At 34.9% G+C, this 21911-nt stretch overlaps 1 long non-coding RNA gene across 1 annotated transcript in view; it reads left to right on the top strand.

The window, feature by feature from the left end:
• LOC125611801 overlaps positions 1-21678 on the top strand; it is a 23073-nt gene extending 1395 nt beyond the window's left edge. Inside the window, exons 2-4 of the long non-coding RNA XR_007342040.1 lie at positions 8563-8661; positions 11522-11715; positions 21563-21678. This is a non-coding gene — a long non-coding RNA (uncharacterized LOC125611801). The remainder of the gene's footprint in view (positions 1-8562; positions 8662-11521; positions 11716-21562) is intronic.
• Positions 21679-21911: the final 233 nt, after the last annotated feature.

Raw genomic sequence — 21911 nt, 5'->3', positions numbered from 1 at the left:
CCGCCCCCTCTCCGGCGCGATGGTTCCGGGATTGAACGGAGCGCGTCCTGCCCCTAGGGCTTTGCCCCAAGGCTTGGCAGCCCGGAGCGCGGTTCAAAGCCGGAGAAATAATCCCCGCGCCCCTGATTTCTGTCTTTTTAAAACAACAAAAACACCACATCTGAGCCTTGTTTCATAAGAGCTGTTGGATATCCAGGAGATTTTTCAAATATATATCTTTTTAAAATAGAAAGCTGTTTTTATTGAAATAGACAAAAGGCTTTTCCTGTTTATTTGTTATGTGCAAAATATCAAAGATTTGACTACTTACCATAGACCCATGAACTATGAGTGGATTCAGACTTAACAAGGCCAGTTTTTTCTTTCCTAGGCCCCTTAAATCATATAATGTCTAATAAAATAAAAACTCACCTTCTCTTACTTTTTTTAAAAAATTACTTATATTCAATGTGATTTGTATCTTTCCTTGTCTTATGGTATTACAATAATTGCTTACTTAACAATGTCCTTATAAACTATTTTTAAATCCCCACAACAACCCTATAGATAATATTATAATTCCCACTTTACGGATGGGAAAAATAAAGTTTGAAGAAACAGTCATTTACCCACAGGCATAGTAGTAAGTGGTAAAGCCTGATTCTAACTGGCTCTAGGATTTCAAAAGTCTGTATAACCACTTTGCTGTACAGTACTTGTCTTCTCCACTCCTTGTAATTTGAAAAAGGGCAGATTTCACTGCAGCTGAGATCTCCTCCCTTAGCACAATCTAAGAGCACTTGGCTCTTATTGCCTCTGGTCCTCCACCACACTTAGAATTGCTTATGCATCTTTACAGCAAGATGACTCATTCCAACAGGATACACAATTCAGTAATAGTAGTACCATTTGGTATTCTTATAGCACCTTTTTCTGATCAGCTTTGGGTGCCTCCGGGGCATTATCTCATTCACCTTATCAGTAAACAGGCAAATAATCTTTTCCAACATTAAAGGAAACTAAGGCACAGAAAGGGTAAATGACCTTGGCTGAAGTCGCATCCAACGAGTCAGGTGGGATCTGGATAAGAATGCAATTTCAAAGGACTTTTCTCCCATACTCTGATTCCAAGGCCATTCTGTCTTTTTGGTGAAAAAGAGTCTGCAATTACTGCTATATTTTTTCTGTCCATCTGCATATACTGGGAAGAGAATAACGTCACTTTAATGTATTCTCTTTTGGGGTTCCTTTGCATTCTCCTCTTTCATTTAACTACTTAGTACTTCTTGACATCTCTTGCCCAGTCTCTGGAAAAAATGACTTTTTTTTTTAAATCAATGAATAACTAGCAGAAAATGTTCCACATTAGCATCAGTGATCATTGGATATAACAGCAAGAAAAATCAAGAGCTGTTTACTTTATATTGTGCTATTATTTCAAATAAAAAAATCTAAAGTGAATATTTTTAATATTAATATCACAATAACTTTAGAAATCTAGTACTTGTTAGTCCAGCTATGGTATTTGAATATTTGATTGTGTACTACTGAGAAAGTCTGTAAATTGACCATATGCTGTACTGGGATTCCTTTTACCTCTGAATCTTTTGATAGTACAAAATTCATTTCTGCAAGGCATATTTCAAAAAGCAGTAGTGATTCACTTTAAATGTATATCTTAAGAAATCATATTTATAGTGCTCAAGTGGTAATCTATAAATTCGGTACAATATGTCCCCCAATTTATGAAAAGCCTTAAGTTAAAAGTTTAGTGACATATACACAAAGTAATGCATGCTTCTGATTTGTGGTAATAGCCTATATGACTACCAGAGTCAATAAAAGCAGCCTCGTACATTAGAATGTTGGGCACTCTAATTTCCCCTTCATTAATAAAAATGTTCTTAAAATTTCCTAGAATGCCTTTTCTCTGTGACTGTACCTTTATGCAGCTCTGTTTTATCTTATAGTTGTGGGTACTTGTGGGTCTCCTTTGCTATAATAGGATAGGAATCATGTCTTTCCCATCAACGAATCTCCACAACCTTGAGTCAGTACTGGAGTGGTTAGTGAATTTAATTTTCTTCCAGTGCCTCAACCTCCCAACGGAGTTATTTTCCAATAACAAACCCCCTTTTATCACCCTATACCTCTTCAGTAACTGACTCAGACCTAAACTCATATCTAACCTCTGCTTTTTATTGTATTTTTTTTTTTATATTTCTACCCTAGGAGACTATTCAATTTTTTGTATCATGATCTGCCTTTTGGAGAAGTATTATCTTATGACTATCACAGCTGCTTCAAAATAGGAGAGGTTTACAAAGTACTAAGAACTAAAAATAAACATCATTCTCCCTTTATATAGAAGACAATCCTTGTTCTAAAGGGCTTACATGTAGTTCAAATAAAGCAGAAAAATCACATAATGACAGGGAAAACTGAAAATTGTTTCCTAAAATATGTAAAAGGAAAGAGAATAAGGTGACATCTTAGACAACAGTGAATCAATTTGTTTCCCCTTTTAAAGGGAATGAAAAATGTGAGTTCTAGAAAGTCGGAGAAAGAGGCTTGTGAAAGACAATAATTTCTTTTACTATCAAGCAACATCTATTATTCACATATATTGTTTATTAAAATCTATCACCAAGTTTTGTGACTTTTATTAGGTTATTTTGTGAATATATTTGTGATATTTTATATATTTTGTTACAGTATTTGTTCATGAAGTAAAATAATACAGTGAGTCACAGATGAAACCATTTCATTTATTTTTTAACAACCGTATATAGGATTCTTACTATGTGCCAACCACTCTGCTAGGTGATAGGGATTAAAAGACTTGGCCTGCTTTGGGCAGCTTAGAAAGGGAGATAGAGATCCAAATACTTGAGTATAGTGTGGGAAGCAGCATTTCTATCCTTGTTATAGAATATAAACTTTATATAGCAGTTGTATTCCTCCAGGGAAGGAGATAGTTCAAAAATATCTTCAAGGAGCTTGCATTTGAACCCCTGGACTCATTCAGATTACACACCTCTTCATTTCCCCAATCAGTAAAGCTCCAATCACCTTTTCTATAAAAGAGAAAGGCCAAAATTCAAATGGAGGAGAATTAAGAAAACAAGTCTGAGTCCGGGTATGTAGCTCAGAGGTAGAGTGCTTGCCCAACATGTATAAAGCACGCACGCGTGCAAACACACACACTCCATTCTCAAAGGTGATTGTTTTTCAAAAGAAAACAAGTTGGGGCTGTGGCTCAGTGGTAAAGCACTTGCCTAGCATTTATGAGGCACTGGGTTCGATTCTCAGTACCACATAAAAATAAATAAATAAAGGTTCATTGACAACTAAAAAAAATATTTAAGATATAAAAGAAAACAAGTATGTTTCAATGGAGGAGCAGAACATGAGATGGGGTGAGGGAACACTGAGTTAGGAGTCTGGCTGGATTTTACATTTGGCTTTGCCATTAACTAGTTGCATCAGATTAGACAAATCATTTAACCTCCACTTTCCACTCAGACCTCTCGATCTTCATCTGTAAAATGAAGGCATTGACCTATTTAGGACATTACATACGATTCTTTTTCCAACTCTATAGAATTGTTAAGATGTTCTACCATTCATACTTCCTTATGGAAAAGTTTGGAAAAGTGATTTACAATTTTTTTACAGGTACCATCATATTTAACTTGTAAAAGGGGCTCTGTAACATAAGAAAACATTCACATTATAAACAAGAAAATGGGCTCCACAGAGATATCATATCAGATGACCAATAAGTGGCTGACATGGGGCTTGAACCAGGGCTAGCAAACAGTAGATTTTAAGTTCTATCCACACATACTCCCTTTCTAGACAAACTTTATTTGTTCTATCTATGTCCTCATCCCCAGTCATCCTACTACTTGTCACAGTTGGGGTCTCCTTGAAACACTTCACTGCACCTGGTTCTCCAGATCACCAGTGTTCCCCACCCCCATAGGCTATCAAGATCTTTTCAGTTCTAAGCTCTCCTATTCACATAGTCATCACTTCTCTTTCAAACTCTACACTTTTGGGTTTCATAGCACCACCACCTTGCAGTTCTCCTCCTGCTTCTTTGGCAACATTTCTCAATATTGGTCCATGTGCAGCAGAATCACTGAGGAAGCTTTAAAGATTGATCCCTGGAACCACCATTTGACCTAGTTATCCCACTCCTCAGTTTTTACCCAAAGGACTTCAAATCAGCATAGTATAGTGACACAGCCACATCAATGTTTATAGCAGCTCAATTCACAATAACTAAACTATGGAACCAACCTAGGTACCCTTCAACAGATGAAAGGATAAAGAAAACGTGATATACATACACAATGGAATATTACTCAGCCTTAAAGAAGAATGAAATTCTGCCATTTGCTGGTAAATGGATGGCAGGGAGAATATTATGCTAAATGAAATAAGCCAGTCCCAAAGAACCAAAGGCCAAATGTTCTCTTTGATATGTGAATGCTAATTCCCAATAAGGGGGTGGGGCTAGGAAAGATTAGAGGTACCTTGGATTAGACAGAGAGAGTGAAAGCTAGGGAGGGTGCTGCAACACTAGACTAGATCATTCAGGGTCACTCCAGGTGAATTTGGATTGGCACAAAATAATCACACACACAGACAGAAAGTACCTTTTTCTTAGGTTCTGGTGATGGCTCTCAACCGTACGGGTCCGTTGGAAAGAGAGAGAGAGCTGTCTAAATACTTAATTCTTATATGGGGGGGACACACAAAGGGAGGTTCCATAGAATGTTCTTTCCAAACAAGGCAAAGGGTTAGGTTTCAGGGGGTTGAGTCTAGCTTCATGATGTCTTGTGGTCAGTTGATTGACTGACATCTTGGCAAGTAACACCTATCTCAGGTGCTGTGCGGGATCAAAAGGCAGAATGAGCAAAAAGGACATATACATGCACAGCCCAGACAGAGCAGCAACATCAGTCCGTCCACTCATGCACTCAAAATGCTCACAGCTCACACACACAGTTCACATGGCTAGTTTAACTCTACATCATGTACAACCAGAAGAATGAGAAGTTATACTCCATTTATGTATGATGTGTCAAAATGCATTCTAACTGTCATGTATAACTAATTAGAACAAAAAAAAAAAGAAAAGATTGATTCCTGGGCCCCTCCCCAGACCTAGAAGGGTTAGACCAAGGAATCATCATTTAAAAGCATTTTGGTGATTCTTGTATACATTAACATCTGAGGACCACTGATCAATAAGATAACCATTCCTAAATCTATATTTCTACCTTAGACCTTCCTCCTAAATTTTAGACCATATATCAAATTTTCTTCTAAATATTTCCTTAAATACTTCAATGCAACAAGCTGAAATCAAATCACTTTCCATGCATTACACTTTTTAAGGAAATGGTGCAAGCATACAACCACATACTCACATCAGAAACTTCAGAGTCACTTTCCCCACAACTAACTGGTTAATAAATTGTACTATCCATTAAATATGTCACAAAATTATCTCTTTTTTATTTCCTATATCCTAATATGAACACTTATCACTGCCACCAGAATCATTTTTTTTAAAAATACAAATCTGTATAACAATGAGGGTCTCCTTCCACCATCCATGCATTTCCCCTTCTTCCTCCCTTTCCCTCTCACCCCTCTTCCCTATTTAGAGGTAATCGTCTTCCCATGATATACAAAATACATGTATGAAGATGTGAGAAAAAAAAAAGAATAGCATTACCCTAGATTAGGTAGAGAGAAGTGATGGGAAGGGAGGGGAGGGGATGGGGAAATAGGAAGGACAGTAGAATGAAACAGACATTATTATTACTGTGTGTATATATGTGACTGCCTGACCAATGTGATTCTGCAACCTGTATAATCAGAAAAATGAGAAATTATATCCCATCTGATTCAAATGTATGATATGTCAAGGTCATTGTACTGTCATGTAACTAATTAAAACAAATTTAAAAAAAAAGAAATTGGAAAAGGAGAAAAACAACTTCAACAACACTGCTTTTAAATCCTGTACTTGGCTTTGTATTGCAAATATGAAAGCCTCATGGCTTCCTAGGGTTGGATCCAGAAGATTACATGACTGAGGAGGGAAATCTGAACTCTGATTGGTTACTAGTTTCATGGCAAGCAGGGCTCACCTCCTCTCCATTGACCATTTTACAACACTGTCTCTGTGTTGTCTTTAAAACCAACAATATTTTAAAGGGATTAGTTTTACAAACTATGTAAAATAAATTGATATTAGAAACTTTTTAAATAAATAAATACATAAATTTTAGAAAATAAATAAATAAAAATTGATATTAGAAATTTATAAATAAATAAAAATATTAATTTTTTGAAATTATTTTTAAAATAAATAAATAAATAAAAATGTGAGTGTGATCCTTTTTTGAGTAAAATTCTTTCATGGCCCCAGAATTTACATGATAAAATCTTAAGCCTGTTGCTTTTCATTTGGAAACCCATCAGATTTGAGCCCTGTCAGCTTACATGTTACAATGTGGAATGACCTACTGTTCTGTGAATATGTTAAACTCTTTCATGCCTCTGTGCATGGTACTTTCCCCCTCCCTAGAATGTCATCTTTCTTGTTTACCTAACAAACTCTTACTGATGTTTAAATTCCTAGCTCAAATTTACTTCTGCTAAGAAGCCATGCCTGATTCCTCTGACCAACCTAGTTACTTCTTCCACCATATTCCCATATCTTCTCTACTGAATTGATATTTTGGTCTGTATCTCTTACTTATGCTTTAACTTCCAAAATACAGCATTTTATTTATCCATGTCACTTAATATTCAATAAACATTATTTAAGTGAATACATACTAGAACTTACATTTACATAGTACTCTATATTTTATAAGACACTTTATATTTGATGCTTATTTCTGTTTGTATTACTGCAACCTGTCATGAATCATATTTCTATCCTTTCTTGAATTTAACACTCTCTTTAGCTTTTTATAGACTATCCAATATACAAGGGGAAAAATGGCAGGGGCCCAAGAGCAGCATAAGAGTGTATTAAAATAGCTGCTTCTATAGCGCTGTCTACCTGGCTTAAAGAATACTAAGGATTTATAGTTATTTTGAGTGAGGCATTGAAGAACAGAAAGAGTTCAGCATTATATTTAGGGATTTGTTAAAGGGATCTATGTAGCCTTTCTTTGAAAATAAATTCTTTGTAAAGAAAGTTATGTTGATAAAAGTAATATGTAATACCTAGAAAATTAAATGTAGCTGAATGACCTGGGAGAAAAACTAAATAAATTTGTATTATTAATATGTGTAGCCATAAGTGACAAAGGTTATTGGATCTCATGCTATATTAGTCAACTTCATGTTACTATAATGTACCTGAGATAATTGAATTATAAGAGAAAACATTTGGAGCTTCCAGTCCAACATTGGGCAGATCCAGTACTTTGGATCTCTGCCGGGGGTGCAGATGGCAATGGCAGGGGAAATGTAGCAGAACAAACTGCTTATATCATGAAAAAAGAGAAAGACTGGATGGGCCAGGGTCCCCAAATCCCCTTCCAGGGTATACCCCCAATGACCTAAGAACTTCCCACAAGGTCCCATCTCACAAATATTCTACCACCTCCCAAGTACCACCAGGCAAAGAAGGCTTGAACACATGGGCCTTTGGAGGATATGCTTGCAAACCATAGCATGTGACCTAAGTCAAGGGATAAATGAAGGATATTTATTTTTTTTCCTTATTGTTCCAAGCATTTCACGGTGTATGAATACCGTGTAAATAGATTATTTTACTTCAATATTTTGGATCACTACTTGCTTAAAACATTTTTCCCGTTTGACAATGCCTATCTTTTCACAGAAAATTATTCACACAATTATATGCACACATTTACTTTTTAACCAATTTCCATGTTTGATTCATATTTGATTCAATGATGTACATGCAATTGTATAAATGATAATCTAAACTAGAATATCTGGGCTGGGGATGTGGCTCAAGTGGTAGCGTGCTCACCTGGCATGCATGCGGCCCGGGTTTGATCCTCAGCACCACATACAAACAAAGATGTTGTGTCCACCGAAAACTAACAACAAAAAAAAAAAATTAAAATTCTCTCTAAAATAAATAAATAAATAAATAAACAAACAAACTAGAATATCTGTAGTTAATTGTAATATATCATAAAGTTCAAATTAAGGAAAATGTACTGCAAATGCAAATTTTTGCATTATCATAGTCACGGATCTTGTGTATAATTTATATTCAACAAATGTTTAGTAATTGAATGAATTGTAAAATAACGGTGTACAGCGCTGGGGGGAATAATAGTGGCTTTTTAACAAAGCTCTTCTATTATGAATACATTTTTCTTAAAACCAAACAGTTGTTAAGTGCAGAAGTTTCTCTCAGTTGAATTTCTAATCTAGAGAACATACGTGTTTGACCTAAGAAAATCAAGAAAATCTTATGAATAATTACAATAAGAAATATGAAAAAGCTTTAAAGGAAGAGCTGAGAAAAATGAATCACATTGCCTTAAATTTCACTCTTTACAGTGCTGTGAGTGGTAACAAAGGAAAGGAGAGAAACTGAAGCTGTGTGGAACCCATTTTGGTGAAAGCTTTGTTGTCCATCGAACTGCCCAACTGAATTATGTAAGTATAGACCTAAGAAACAACATCAGTTAGAGTATGTTATTTTATTTCCATTTGTATCATTTTGACCCAACTATGCCATTTGTGTAGAGTGGATAGAATTGGCTATGTAATTAGCTATTTTACTAGAATATTTTTGGCAATCTTGATCAAAGGATGATTTAAAAATGTTCATAGCTGTCATAGCATTTATCACCAACAAAATTCAGTTAATTCTAAGTTTACCAGAAATATTTAGCATGCTCAGAAGATCAGATCATATTCTAAATGTTGATGAAAATTAAAGATTCACTTATGTTCATAAGCAAAAAAAAATTGGTGCTAAAATATTTTGACAGCTGAAGTTCTCTGTATACTATTATTCTTAGTACCTTTATTGCATTTGAATAGAGATCTTTTATTTTGTTTATTTATCCAAACAATTCAAATAATAACCACTTTTCATTATATATATATATATTAAGCTAGGGATACTGGGGCTTCAAAATTCAGATATTTGGGCCCTCAAGGCATTACAGTCAAGTTAAAGTGGAAAAGAGTAGGGAAGAGAGAAACAATTATTGTATCAGCTCTAAATGACATGATAGATACAGCACAAGATGGAAGATAAAAGCTTATATAAAGGACATCCAGCTTGCAACTGTGGTAAGATGTGGTTAGGGAAGCCTTCCTAGAGAAAGTGGCACCTGAGTTGTATTGTTAATTAATATTCCCCTTACAGGCATTTAAATTGGTAAATTACACTTTGAGCTAACTCAGCCTCCCTCCTTTGTCTTCTGTTAGGGTATTAGATATAAGAAGTCTGAGGGCATGCCTGATAGAAATGGCTAATGATTGACCCCCACATCGCTTCTTCCCTATGAGATACCTTTTGATTTTGAGTTGACCACACTGATGTGTGAAATAAAGACATATTTCTGAGAATCCCTCTACGTAGTTGTAAACCCTGAGATGGGGTTCCAGTAAACAAGAACACAGAAATGTTTGGCAGGTTATGGAAAATTTCCTTAAAAGATGGTTGACAGATATTTGATCCTTCTTCTTTCCTTCCTCTACCTGCTGCTTGGAAAGTGGTTGGAAGACTATAGCTCCATCTTGGATGATGAAGACAAGGGTCCTAAGGAAGGTAGAGCAGGTACCTGGATACAGCCTAGGATCCTAAGAACTTCAGGCAGCTGAATCAACACAACTCTGAACTTTTCCTTGAGACTTTCAAAAGAGAAAATAAATTCTATCTTGATTAAGCCAATGCTATTTGGAGGGTGTTTGCTACTCTCAGTTGAACCTAATCTTATCTGGTGTATTTTTTATTTTGTTCACCAGCTCTTAATATAATGCCTAGAACATGTCAGGTGCTCAATATTTTTTTCCTGAATGAATATATGAATTCCTTCGCACCTACATTCAAAATCACATGCATAAAATTGACCATATACCCCAGTAACTCCTGATTAATCTCTTAGATGACCCAGATTTTCTCATTGCCTACCTCGTTCTTTCCTGAGAGACAGGCAAACCCTCTCAGAAGCGGCTTTAACTCATTCTGGTAATTAGACTATTAACTTCTTTGATATCTTAACTTGAACTGTAATAATAAAAAATTAGTTACTATCTTTACTTACCCCTCCTTAGTGTCTTTATAGACTACATGTTGTTAATATATTTTCATATTATTACAAACAGAAAGCAGAATTAACAGAAAACTTAATAAATACCTTTGCCAACTGTGCACCAAGGGACATATGTTGTGGTTATGTTCTTTCTGCCCAGATCTCAGGAAAAGAAACAGAAGAGAAACAATGCCAATATTATTGAAATTCTTCCAAACACATACTCTTCAGAAAAACACTACCAATAATAATTATTAAGGGTAAGAACATTGTCAAGAAGATGTCTAGCATATAGTTTGTTTTACAGATGTAATGAAGTCTAAATAAACATTTTTAAAAACATTTAAAAAATTTTTTCCAGATTGTTTCAGTACATTACATGGCAATGCCTTTTTATTAAACATTTTGAAATGTAGAAAAGTGCATTAGACTCAAAAACCTAAGCTTTAATATCTTGAAATAGCTTGAACTGCTCAGATATAAATGTTTTAAAATAGAGATGGCATTTTTCTAGAGTAGAAAAGAAGGAAAGGTAATGTAGATTAGCAGTAATTTACATGCTGTTCTCGTCTTTGGGCAGCTTGCTGTGTTTTGTCCTCTAATGTCCATCACTTATTTTTATAATGATTACTCAAAAATAGGTAAACCTGAGTGGCATTTTTTCTCTTCTGTATATGAGAATTGTCCTCCATGAAATTATGCTTAATTTAGAGACAGAGATGACTTGTTTTAAAAACAATTTAAGAAAAGGAAAAAAAGAAAGAGGAAAAACTCATACTAAACCAAGATTCTAATTATCTATTGAGTAAATGCTTAGAAGCTCAAAATGATTTTTCAAAGTCTTTCTTTTTTTTTGCTGCTCAATGCCTTCCTAGAAACTATATTGGAGAATTCTCCTTTCAGACCTGAAGAATTTGCCATCAGAAAGAACTTTCTTTTTTCCAGTCCTTCACAAGTCAAGGTTAATGGTGTAGAGCTCCAGGAGTAAGTGTAATCCTGTGCAATTATGAAGCAGAATTAGGAGGAATAGGCTGAAGGACACCACTGATGGAGATGGGTTAGATGAAAGGAATGAGTGTTTCACGGGAATGAAGGAACTTCATCAAGCAATTAGAATTCATTTCAAAATTGTTCCAAGATATTTATGTATCTAAATTGTAGCCTCGTGTGTAGTATTCAGGAAAAAAAAACTCACAGAATTAGAATTATTATAGCCTGAAATGACCTCATTTTTGTATCTTTATTTATAGATGAAAAAGTAAAGGCAGAATCAGCTACATAATTTTCAGGATGCAGTGCAATGTGAAATGTTGGTCCCTTCCTCAAAAATCATTATGCATTTCAAGTTGGTAACAGCAGAGCATTAAATCAGTTACAGAGTACCTCTGCACACAGGGCCTATGTGACTACACAGGTTGCACATCCATGAAGCCAGTTCCAAGAGGTAAGACTGGTTAAATTATTTGCTGGATGTGGTAAAAGTGATTAGGTGCAAAGCTAGCCTCCTGACTCCTTGTTTATTATTTTTTTCTTTTTTCCTCCCTTCTCTCTACATTCTATTATTTCTCCATATTCACTTCATATTTACCTTAGAAGAGTACATATTTATTCATTTATTCTTTAATTAATGTTTCTTGAATACTGACTTTGTGGCAGGCAGTGTATTAGGAATCCATGACACAAAAGACACATTCCTTAAGCACTACTTAAATTCTGGGTACACAGAAAAAACTATAGGGGGGCGGAAACACTACTTATATAAAGATTCAGGGGATGATAAAACTCTGACATACTACCACTGAGAGTTTAATAGATAATTTTCTGGAGGGCAATGTGATGTATGAAACAAACATTCTTAAAATGAGTATGCCTTTGACCCAGAAATAAGACTTCTTGGAATTTATCCTAAGGGAATAATAAGAAGTGGGGGCAAAGTTATATGTGCAGAGTTATTCTTCACAGTGACTTTTTTTTTTCTCATAAAGATCCAAGAATGTGGGTTTTGTTAAGCACTCTTTAGTTTACCTATGGTGTTAAACATATATAAAAATTAAAAATATGGTTTTATAAGACTATTAACATGGGAAAATGTTTAGAATATATAATAAGTCTAAAAGCAAGGTGTGAAATTGTATTATAACACAATACTTTCTTTTTATGTTTTTGATGCTAGAAAATGTTTGTAACAAGGAAAGCAGCAAAGGACACATACCCCTAATATTAGCAGGGATAAACTTTTTGAAACTATTTTTTTTCTTTGTGGTTAATGTAGTTTGCAATATTTATTTAACTTTTGTTAAATTTAATATTAAACAATTTAATGCTAAATATAAATTTAACATTTAATATTTGTTTTATAAAACAAAATGTTAAGTTCTCTCTGTATTAAACTGTGAAAATCTATGTTTTCTTAAATACCTAGAGACAAAGGGCAGCTATTCTACATTTTACCATTGGCAAAATTGATGCTTAAGTTACATAGATAAAAGATCATTGATAATTAGACTTAACTAATTATCAATCATAAATTTGGATGAACTGAAATATTTCCTTATCACTGAAAGAACTCATAAGTTATATAGTCCAATCTCTCAACTAAAGTATTAATTGTCTCTGTAATATAGTTGGGCAATCTAAGATTACCAAATGCAGAGATAGATTCTTTTAATTTGTGAAAAGCTGGATATTAACTAAGTTATAACAAAGAAAGACCTATTTAGAATCAGAACACCAAGATTCTGTAACTACATTATGATTATTTGATATAATTGTGCATGATACAGGCAGGAGTGGGTATATTACAGAGTAGATGCTGTTTGAAAAATTCATCTGCGAGGTGCTGAGCAACTTAGTGAGACTCTGTCTCTAAATAAACTATGAAATAGGGCTGGGGATGTGGCTCAGTGGTTGGGTGCTCCTGAGTTCAATCCCCAGTTATCCCCCCCCCAAAAAAAATCCATCCCAAATTGAAAAAAAAAAAAAGGCATCAGACTATTTGTGTGCGGGGGGAGAGGGGGTTCACAAAATGTAATGATTATAAAATTGCCTTTTATCTATACAATTACAAAGACAAAAATGTGTTACTGAGTGAGGTTCTGAATGAACCACTTTTCTGATGTATTTTTATGGATAGGGTCTGGCATATTAGCACCTATTAGTACTCAGGCTTAGTCCTAATTTTCCTTTCTATGCATTCTATCATTCTATTCTACATTCTATTATTTGAAAAAAATATTTGGTGAATGGTGACTCTAAATAGCAAATACAGTGGCCAAAAGTCAACTCATGTAGTAACTACCCTCCTTTAGGGTTTTAGACATGGATTATATTATATGCTTATTATATTATAGGCATATATTATATGCTTCCTGTTCTCTCTCTCTCTCTCTCTCTCTCTCTCTCTCTCTCTCTCTCTCTCTCTCGTTTACTTTGGGCCTTGCCATGTGGAATGACCTGACCCCTTATCACCTATATCACCTGTCCTCTTAAAATGGCACAAGAGGTGCCATTTTAAAATCCCAATTTATATGGAAAATAATATGCGAGGAAAAATATCTAGAAGAATGAAAAGAACAGTTAGTATTAATTATCTCTGAGGAAAAACTTATAATGAAATTCCAGAGTAACAAAAAAACTTTTAAGGACTACAAATGACAATTCCTTTTGAGCAATACTGAACACAGCACACTATTAGAAAGGATTTAGACAAACCACAAAAGAGATATTGCACCGGACCTGGCCCACTCTTCCTTCCTTCCTTCCTTCCTTCCTTCCTTCCTTCCTTCCTTCCTTCCTTCACTTCATTTTGTTTATTTTTATGTGGTGCTGAAGATTGAACCCAGTGTCTCACACATGTAAGGCAAGTGCTCTACTACTGAGCCACAATCCCAGCTAGACCTGGCCATCCTTTACTCTTAAATCCCAATTTCTGTTCCACTATCCTTTTGATTTTGCTTTCTGCCTATAAATACCATTTAATGTTTGGCACTAGTGGACCTCAACATTTTTTTAAATTTGATAATTTAATTGACAGTTTTTAAACTTTATTGTTCATTGATTAAGAAAAAAAAAATGTACACATACATGGATTATTTATCCCTGGGCACCACACCTGCTCTGTACCTCATATTTCCAAGAATGTTTTTGAAATATAGATCTAGAGAATATAAAAGAAAGGAAATTTGCCTTGAAATTTGTTGGTTTTTATTTTTTGTGTGGGGAGTTACAGCTTAATGAATACCGACTAAAATTAATGTTATTTTTTAACTTAATAAAATTAAACAGGAGGGATTAGGGTATAGCTCAGTGGTAGAACCCTTGCCTGGTACATATAAGGCCCCTAGATTCAATCCCAGCACTGCAAGAAAAAGAGAAAAGAAAATTAAGCCAAGGAAGCATTTTTTTTCAAGGATAAGTAATGCTCACGAAGTGGAGGAATATAAAAAAAGGGTACTATAGTGGGATAAAATCTACCCAATCATAGAAAGAATTCCAGAATTTTGTATTTATTACAGATTTCATTATTAATCCAAAGAGCTGCAGAATTGAGAAGTACTGGTAAGATTTTTAGCATATACTAGGCCTATGTGGCAATGTTAGCTAATTATGTAAGTATAGACTATAACAACAAGAAAGTGAGAAAATGAGACATTGAAGATATAAATATTCAAGGACATAATTAACTTTGCTTTATCCTGGTTTGGTAAGAATAAAGGAATAGTCATTAAAAGGAAAAAGAAAGGAGACATTAAGGTACTTGACTCTTATGATAGCATGCTATCTTGAGAAAGGACACTGGGAAACAATTTGCGTTGACTCACGTTTGAAGTTGGGAGGAAAGGAAGCAAGAGAAAGTGTTTTCACTATCTTTGTTATCTTCTGCATGGAATACTACATGGTTATGGTAAAATTCTCTTGCCACATCCCAAGAATGTTCTTTAGGCCTAAATACTATAGAGAATCTACTTTTTACCTATAAAATGGTTATTCAGCTAAAATTTGTGTTAAATTTTGCATACCAATAGTATTAACTCCTGCGTAGCATAGCAAAATTCAGATTTTTTAAATTTAGCAATTCAGAAAATATTTTGTCATTGGTCAGGTGCTGTGGTATGTGCCTGTAATCCCAGCTACTTGGGAGGCCGAGACAGAAGCATCACAAGTTCAAGACCAGTTTTGGTAACTTAATGAAACCCTGCCTCCTTTAAAATGAGAAATAAAAATATCTGGGGGTATAGTTCAGTGGAAGAGCACCCCTAGGTTCAATCCTTAGTACTGCAAAAAAAAATTCACATAAAAAAAGTGAAAATACTGTTTCCTCAAAAAGTTGAACATAGAATTATCACATGTGCCAGCAATTCCACTTCTAGGTGTATATCTAAAGGAATGGAATGCAGACACCCAAACATTATATATCAGTGTTGTTTGTAGCATTATTTGTGATAGCCAGGAGGGAAACAACAACCCAGATATTAGTTGACTGAAGGACATATAAAAAGTGGAATATACATAAAATGAAATATCATTTAGTCTTAAAAAAGGAATGGAATTCTTATATATGCTATGTGAGTGAATGTTAAAAATGCAATGCTAAGTGAAATAAGTCAGAGACAAAAGGAAAAACATTATATGATTCCACTTATATGAGGTTCCTGAGATAGGCAAATTCTTAGACAGAAAATATAGGACTGGGGATATAGTATAGTTCAGTAGTATAGTGTTTGACTAGTATGCATGAGGCCTTGGGTTCAATTCCCAGAAACACACACACACACACACACACACACACACAGATTACCAAGGTTACCAAGAACTGCAGGAAGAGAACAATGTGGAGATATGTTTAATGGGTGAAGAATTCTGTTTCAGGTGTTAAGAACTGGAAATAGAAAGAATGGTTACACAACATGGCAAATGTATGTAATGTCGCTGAATTGCCCATTAAAAATGGTTGAATTAGTCAATTATATATACAATATCTTTTTAAAAATATTTTATTTACATTTTTAGTTTTCGGCAGACACAACATCTTTGTTTGTATGTGGTGCTGAGGATTGAACCTGGGCCGCACGCATGCCAGGCGAGCGCGCTACCACTTGAGCCACATCCCCAGCCCCTATATACAATATCTTGATAAAATATAATTAAAAATAAAAAACACTAACAGTATTTAACCAGCACATATATTCTGAAAAAATTCCATAAACTCATACTAGAAGTGACTCTTGTTTTTGAATGTGCATGATTTTTAATCTTTCTAATCATATAACTCAATTTTACATTTATATGTTTTTCAAAGTTTGAGATTATTCAGTACTTCCAATTTCTGAACAAGCCGGGCCAGACTAGTTAATACTCTGTAGTGGAAGAATGTTCCATGCTGTTAACTAAACAAAGTTAAACAGTCCTTAAAGGATAATTAAAAATCAATCTCAGTTGTATAATATGCAGCTTTTATCATGTATAAATGACTATAAATCGTTTACCATTTCCCTGGTACATAGTTTGGAAAACACAGCTAACCAGTCTTCTTCATGATGTAATTTGAGAGTTAGTCTCCACAATTGATTGATTTATTCATTGATTCACTTGTTTGTTCATTATTTTGTTCTGTCATTATGAGTCAATCAAAGATTTATTTGTTGAGTACCAACACTGGGCCAAGCACTGTTAGGTGCCTTTCAGTGTCCCCGTGAGCATTCTATATCTAGACATGAATAAACTGAAATTCCTTCTGTTTACTATTTATCATTTCCCTAGTCTATCTAGTCAAAGACTTCACCCTTGGCACTGGATCCATCTCACTTCATTTGATCTCAGTGGGGGTTGGTCAGGTCTAGGTATGAAGGAACATCTTTTCTTTACCCACTGTCCAAGAGCCCATTTCTCCTTTGCTCTCCAGTAATGGAGAGATTGCTTTCTCTGCCAAAATCACAGTTCATACTACAGGACCATCTCTATTTTTCATTTAGGTGGATGTGGTCTCTCTAAGACAAAAACAAGAGATACACTGTTCTTTGGGATTCCTCTCTGCCCTTCTAGGTTTCTTCCATTTGCAGGAGGTTTACTCATTAATTCATCAAAAACATATTAAGCACCTTCTAGTGCCCTGTAATTTTTTTAAAAACAGGCACTATAGATACAAAATGAACAATTCTTTTGCCGGATTAGAAAAACTACCCACATACAAGCTTAACAAAAATGTGTTGGGATAGTGACAATACTATCAGCATCAGCTGAGTTATAATGATTCTAAATATCTTGAACACTCATAATGTACCAAACATTGTTCTAAGTTAATTGAATGTATTAATTTGCTCTATAACCATAACAAACCGAAGAGGTAGTTATATACATTACCCCATTCATAGATAAAGGAAGAGATCTATAGTTATTTAATAAATGGCAGAGCTGGAATCTGAACTTCGACTCCGGAGTTGGTACTATTGGTCACTATTCTGTGGTGCCTCTAGTGTTAGTATAATACAGAGGAAGGGAGGCCTCTCCTGTGAAAATCACAATGCAAGTACTTCTTGAGCTGTGTCTTGCTAAATGAGTCTACATGTCATCAAATACCAAGTAGATGTGTGTGTATGAGATGGGCAGAAAGAGCATATAGGGATTGCTGTACATATGGTTGTATAATTGAGCACAGTGATTCCCAGATAAGAAAATGGAGTGGGGAGAGAGGGAGACTGGAATATATATGGTCTCTCCTCACTGAGCTGTGCATCCTCAGGTGGGTCTTCACTCACCTGGAGGAAAGGATGCAGTTTGCATGAAAGAAAAATATACAGTACATGCAAACTGGGAAGGATGAACTGGAGATTAAAATTTAAATGAAAAAATTTGATTTTAAAGAATCTTTGTGTGCTTATCTTCTAATTCTTGCCTCATCATTCCAATGCTTCAGATACAGTTATCAAGACTGCCTTCTTGTCATAATGGAGCTGCATACTCCAAAGTGTACACTCTAAAGTATCCCTATTCCAAAATTAATTTTTCTTCCTCTCTATGAGAATATTTCCACATTTTCAGATATGGCTAATAACTGATTGGTTTCTTCATAGTTCATGTCAAATTATAAATCACTGATCATCCTCTTAAAATTCTAAAAAGAGCTGTGTGTGTGGTGGTGCACACCTCTAATCCCAGCAGCTTGAGAGACTGAAACAGGTTGATCCTGAGTTCAAAACCAGGCTCAGCAACAGGGAGGCACTAAGTAACTTAGTGAGATCCTGTCTTTAATAAAATACAAAAATTGGGCTGAGGATGTGGCTCAGTGGTTGAGTGCCCCTGAATTCAATCCCTGTACAAAAAAAAAAAATGTAAACACTGAATCATGAATAAATTATTAAAAAAAAAAGTTTGAGACCAGCCTCAGCAATTTAGCAAGGCCCTAAGCAATTTAGTGAAACCCTGTCTCAAAATATAAAAAAGTCTGTAGAAGCAGCTCAGTGGTAAAACACCCTTGGTTTCAATCCCCAGTACCAAAAAACAAACAAACAAAACAACAACAACAACAAAACAAAACAAAACAAAAAAACCCTCTAAACTCTAAAAGGAAATTGTTTATTAATAAAAAGAGCATTTGCTGGGCATGGTGGTGTAATCCCAGCAATTTGTGAAGCTGAGGCAGGAGGACCATAAGTTTGTGGCCAACCTGGTCAATTTTGAGAAAACTTGTCTCAAAAAAAAAAAAAAAAGCAGGAGCGGGGAGGTGAGACTGTAACTCAGTAGTAGAGCACCCCTGGGTTCAATCCTAGTACCAAAAAAATAAAATAAACCTTCAATTAGTAAAATTTCAGGCAGGAGGCAGATGTTTTTGGACAAAAGAACAATTTAACAACTTATAGGTAAAATTAAGATGTCTAGCCATCCATATTCTGTGTAGGTTTAAGAACCTCATGATGGCAGTGCCTCTTACTTGGCCTCTCCTTACAACTAACACTAGAAATGTACTGCCAAGTGTGTGTTTCCCATGTTTCATATCATCTGCTGCCCCTCTTTAGGCCCACTATCAGCTCTGTTTCTTTGATCTTCTGGGAATTAAACTGGTGCTAACTTGACAACTGTCTCTAGTTTAATTACCAAAAGGTACTTTCCCAAATTCACTCCAGAAAGTCACCTTTAGCCCTAGCCCCAATCCCAGTTTGGTTCACTTAAACCAGACCAAAATGTTTTTCTGGAACATTTAACATGATAATCTGACTCCATTATCTAATATTAATTTAATATGAACTCAATAGTATATAAGGTTGTTATTTATAGTGAGCCCTGAAGCGTTTTGTTGGCTTTCTCTCTCAAGGTCTTCTTTTAAAATGCAAATGCTCTAAGTGTGAATAGCACTTTCAACCCATTACACTGGGGTGTTAGTGACTTTTTTGATTGTCTTTTTTTTCCTCTGGAGGAGCTTAGGCAGGGAGGTTGGAAGAGGGAGGAGGGAGGACAGGGAGAGGGGAAAGGAAAGAGGCAAAAGAGATAATTAAAATGAAGAGGAGGAATACGCATAATCAAAATTGCCAGAACTAACTATCCTGTTGATAACTTTTTTCCCACATTTTTCTTTTTAAATTGGTGCATCATTGTTGTAAACAATGGCGGGATTCGTTGCTACATGTTCTTTATTCACACAATATAATGATATCCTGTTGATAACTTTTACTTTGGGGACAACACTTTACCACCTGGGGAAATATATCACATGAGTTACTTATTAATTGATATCTCTCAGGAAACCAAGGAGACCTACATAATTTTAGAAGACATTTCACAGTATTACAGAGATGCAAGCTCTCCTACCCTTGATATGTAAGAAACAAGTTTTTTATTCACATATCTCATAGTCTCCAAGAATTCTTTAAATGTTGTGAAATAATAAAAACCTTTTCTTAAACTGTGACAATACTATACATGCCTTGGGACATGTTTGACATAGGAAAAGTATCTCCTCTAAGCTATCTAAAGGGAAAAGAAAAAAAAAAGGAATCTCATATATATATATATATATAAAAACCCAGCATCTTAGAGAACTCAAGAGCAAGATACAGACGCAGATGTCCCAACGGATTGGAATGGAGAGAAGAAAAGTTGTCAATGACCAAGGTGACACTTGGGATGTTTTTCCCTTTTCCTCAGTCTCTTCCTTTCCCCCACTCTACATTTATTATAGTCTTTAATTTTTCTTAACTTGATTCTTTTTTTCAGAAAAGTTGCTTTCTTATCTCCACTTTTATATGGTACATTATGTTGAGTTGCCAGATTTAGCAAATGAAAATACACAATGCTTGTATTTTTTCTGGCAACCCTAAAATAATACCTGGCCAATCCAGTGCCCTCATTTCCTGAGTCCACTTGACCCATAACCCAGAGATAATTTACAAGCTTCTCTGTCCTAATCAAAAGTGAAAAGGAAAAATCTGATTAGTCCATCTTGGGCTGCTGTCCAGCCCTGATCAAATCCAGTGTTTGCTGGGACTTGTAAAGCAGTCACAGGAACCCCCTGCCTCCCATAGTTGGGAATTAATGTCAGAAAAGGGGAAAGTGCCAATAAGCCAGTCCAAAATCTTATAATAAGCTTAGGCTTTCAGTAAACATTCCATTATAGTTATTTTGTTGCTTCTCTTTTGGCCATTCACAACATTCTTTATATAATATTTTAATCATTTTCCTTTATGCATAGTGGCACCTAGTGACTTTTTATTTATTACCCATCACTTAAATGATGCTTATTAAATATGGGATAAAATAATCTATATTATCAGCATCAATAGCACTGATAGCTACAAGTCACAGTATCATCAATCCACTTGGGGTCATAATGTTATAAGAAGCAGAGCATGGAGGGAAGGAAATTGAACTTGAATTACATGACCTAGGCTTGAAGACACATGATTTAGGTTTAAATCCTAGCTCTACTTGCTACTTGCGGTGATGCCTTAAGTGTTTCATAACCTCTTTTAGTTTTGGTTTCTATAAAACAGGGATAAATATGCCTGTTCTGGCCACTTGCCAGGAACATTAATCAAATGAGATAATGTATGTGAAAGTGTTTTATAAACTATAAAACATTTCACAAACATAAGATTATTCTTCTTATTGTTGCCCAATAAAAGATGCCCAATAAATTATATGTATATTCAAGAAAAATATCATTACTATATTAACATTTATTATCAGCTAAAGGTATAAAGATAGAATTATTCAAAGAAAAATACAGTCTCCTGAAGTGACTATCACTATATGTACCAACTTTAAAGACAATATTATTCTTATTACTTATTATTTTTTAGTGCATAATTTAAAAGCACACTGAGCTTGGGAAGAAACCTACCATCACAACAACAAAATATGGGTATCAAAGCCCTTGTGGTTTGGTCTTTAACATCTTTAACCCGCATTGTTACAGGTAAGATCTTTGAAGCTTTCCCTGTTTAATGTCCATGCTTGTGCCACTGTCTCATCTCTTATTCTCATTTTGTTGTAATCTCCATAAAGCATTACTGTTCATTCATCTCTTGCATCACATAGAAATTTTAGTATCAGTATATATACTCTCTTCTGATTTCATTTTTCTCCATGATCTTAAGCATCTTCATTTAGGGAAAATGAGAAACAACTGTTCTTCACAAGTGGTGGGAA

The sequence above is a fragment of the Marmota marmota genome, unplaced genomic scaffold (assembly GCF_001458135.2).
Source record: "Marmota marmota marmota unplaced genomic scaffold, marMar, whole genome shotgun sequence".
Classification (NCBI taxonomy): Eukaryota; Metazoa; Chordata; class Mammalia; order Rodentia; family Sciuridae; genus Marmota; species Marmota marmota.
This window is presented reverse-complemented; position numbering and strand designations above follow the sequence as displayed.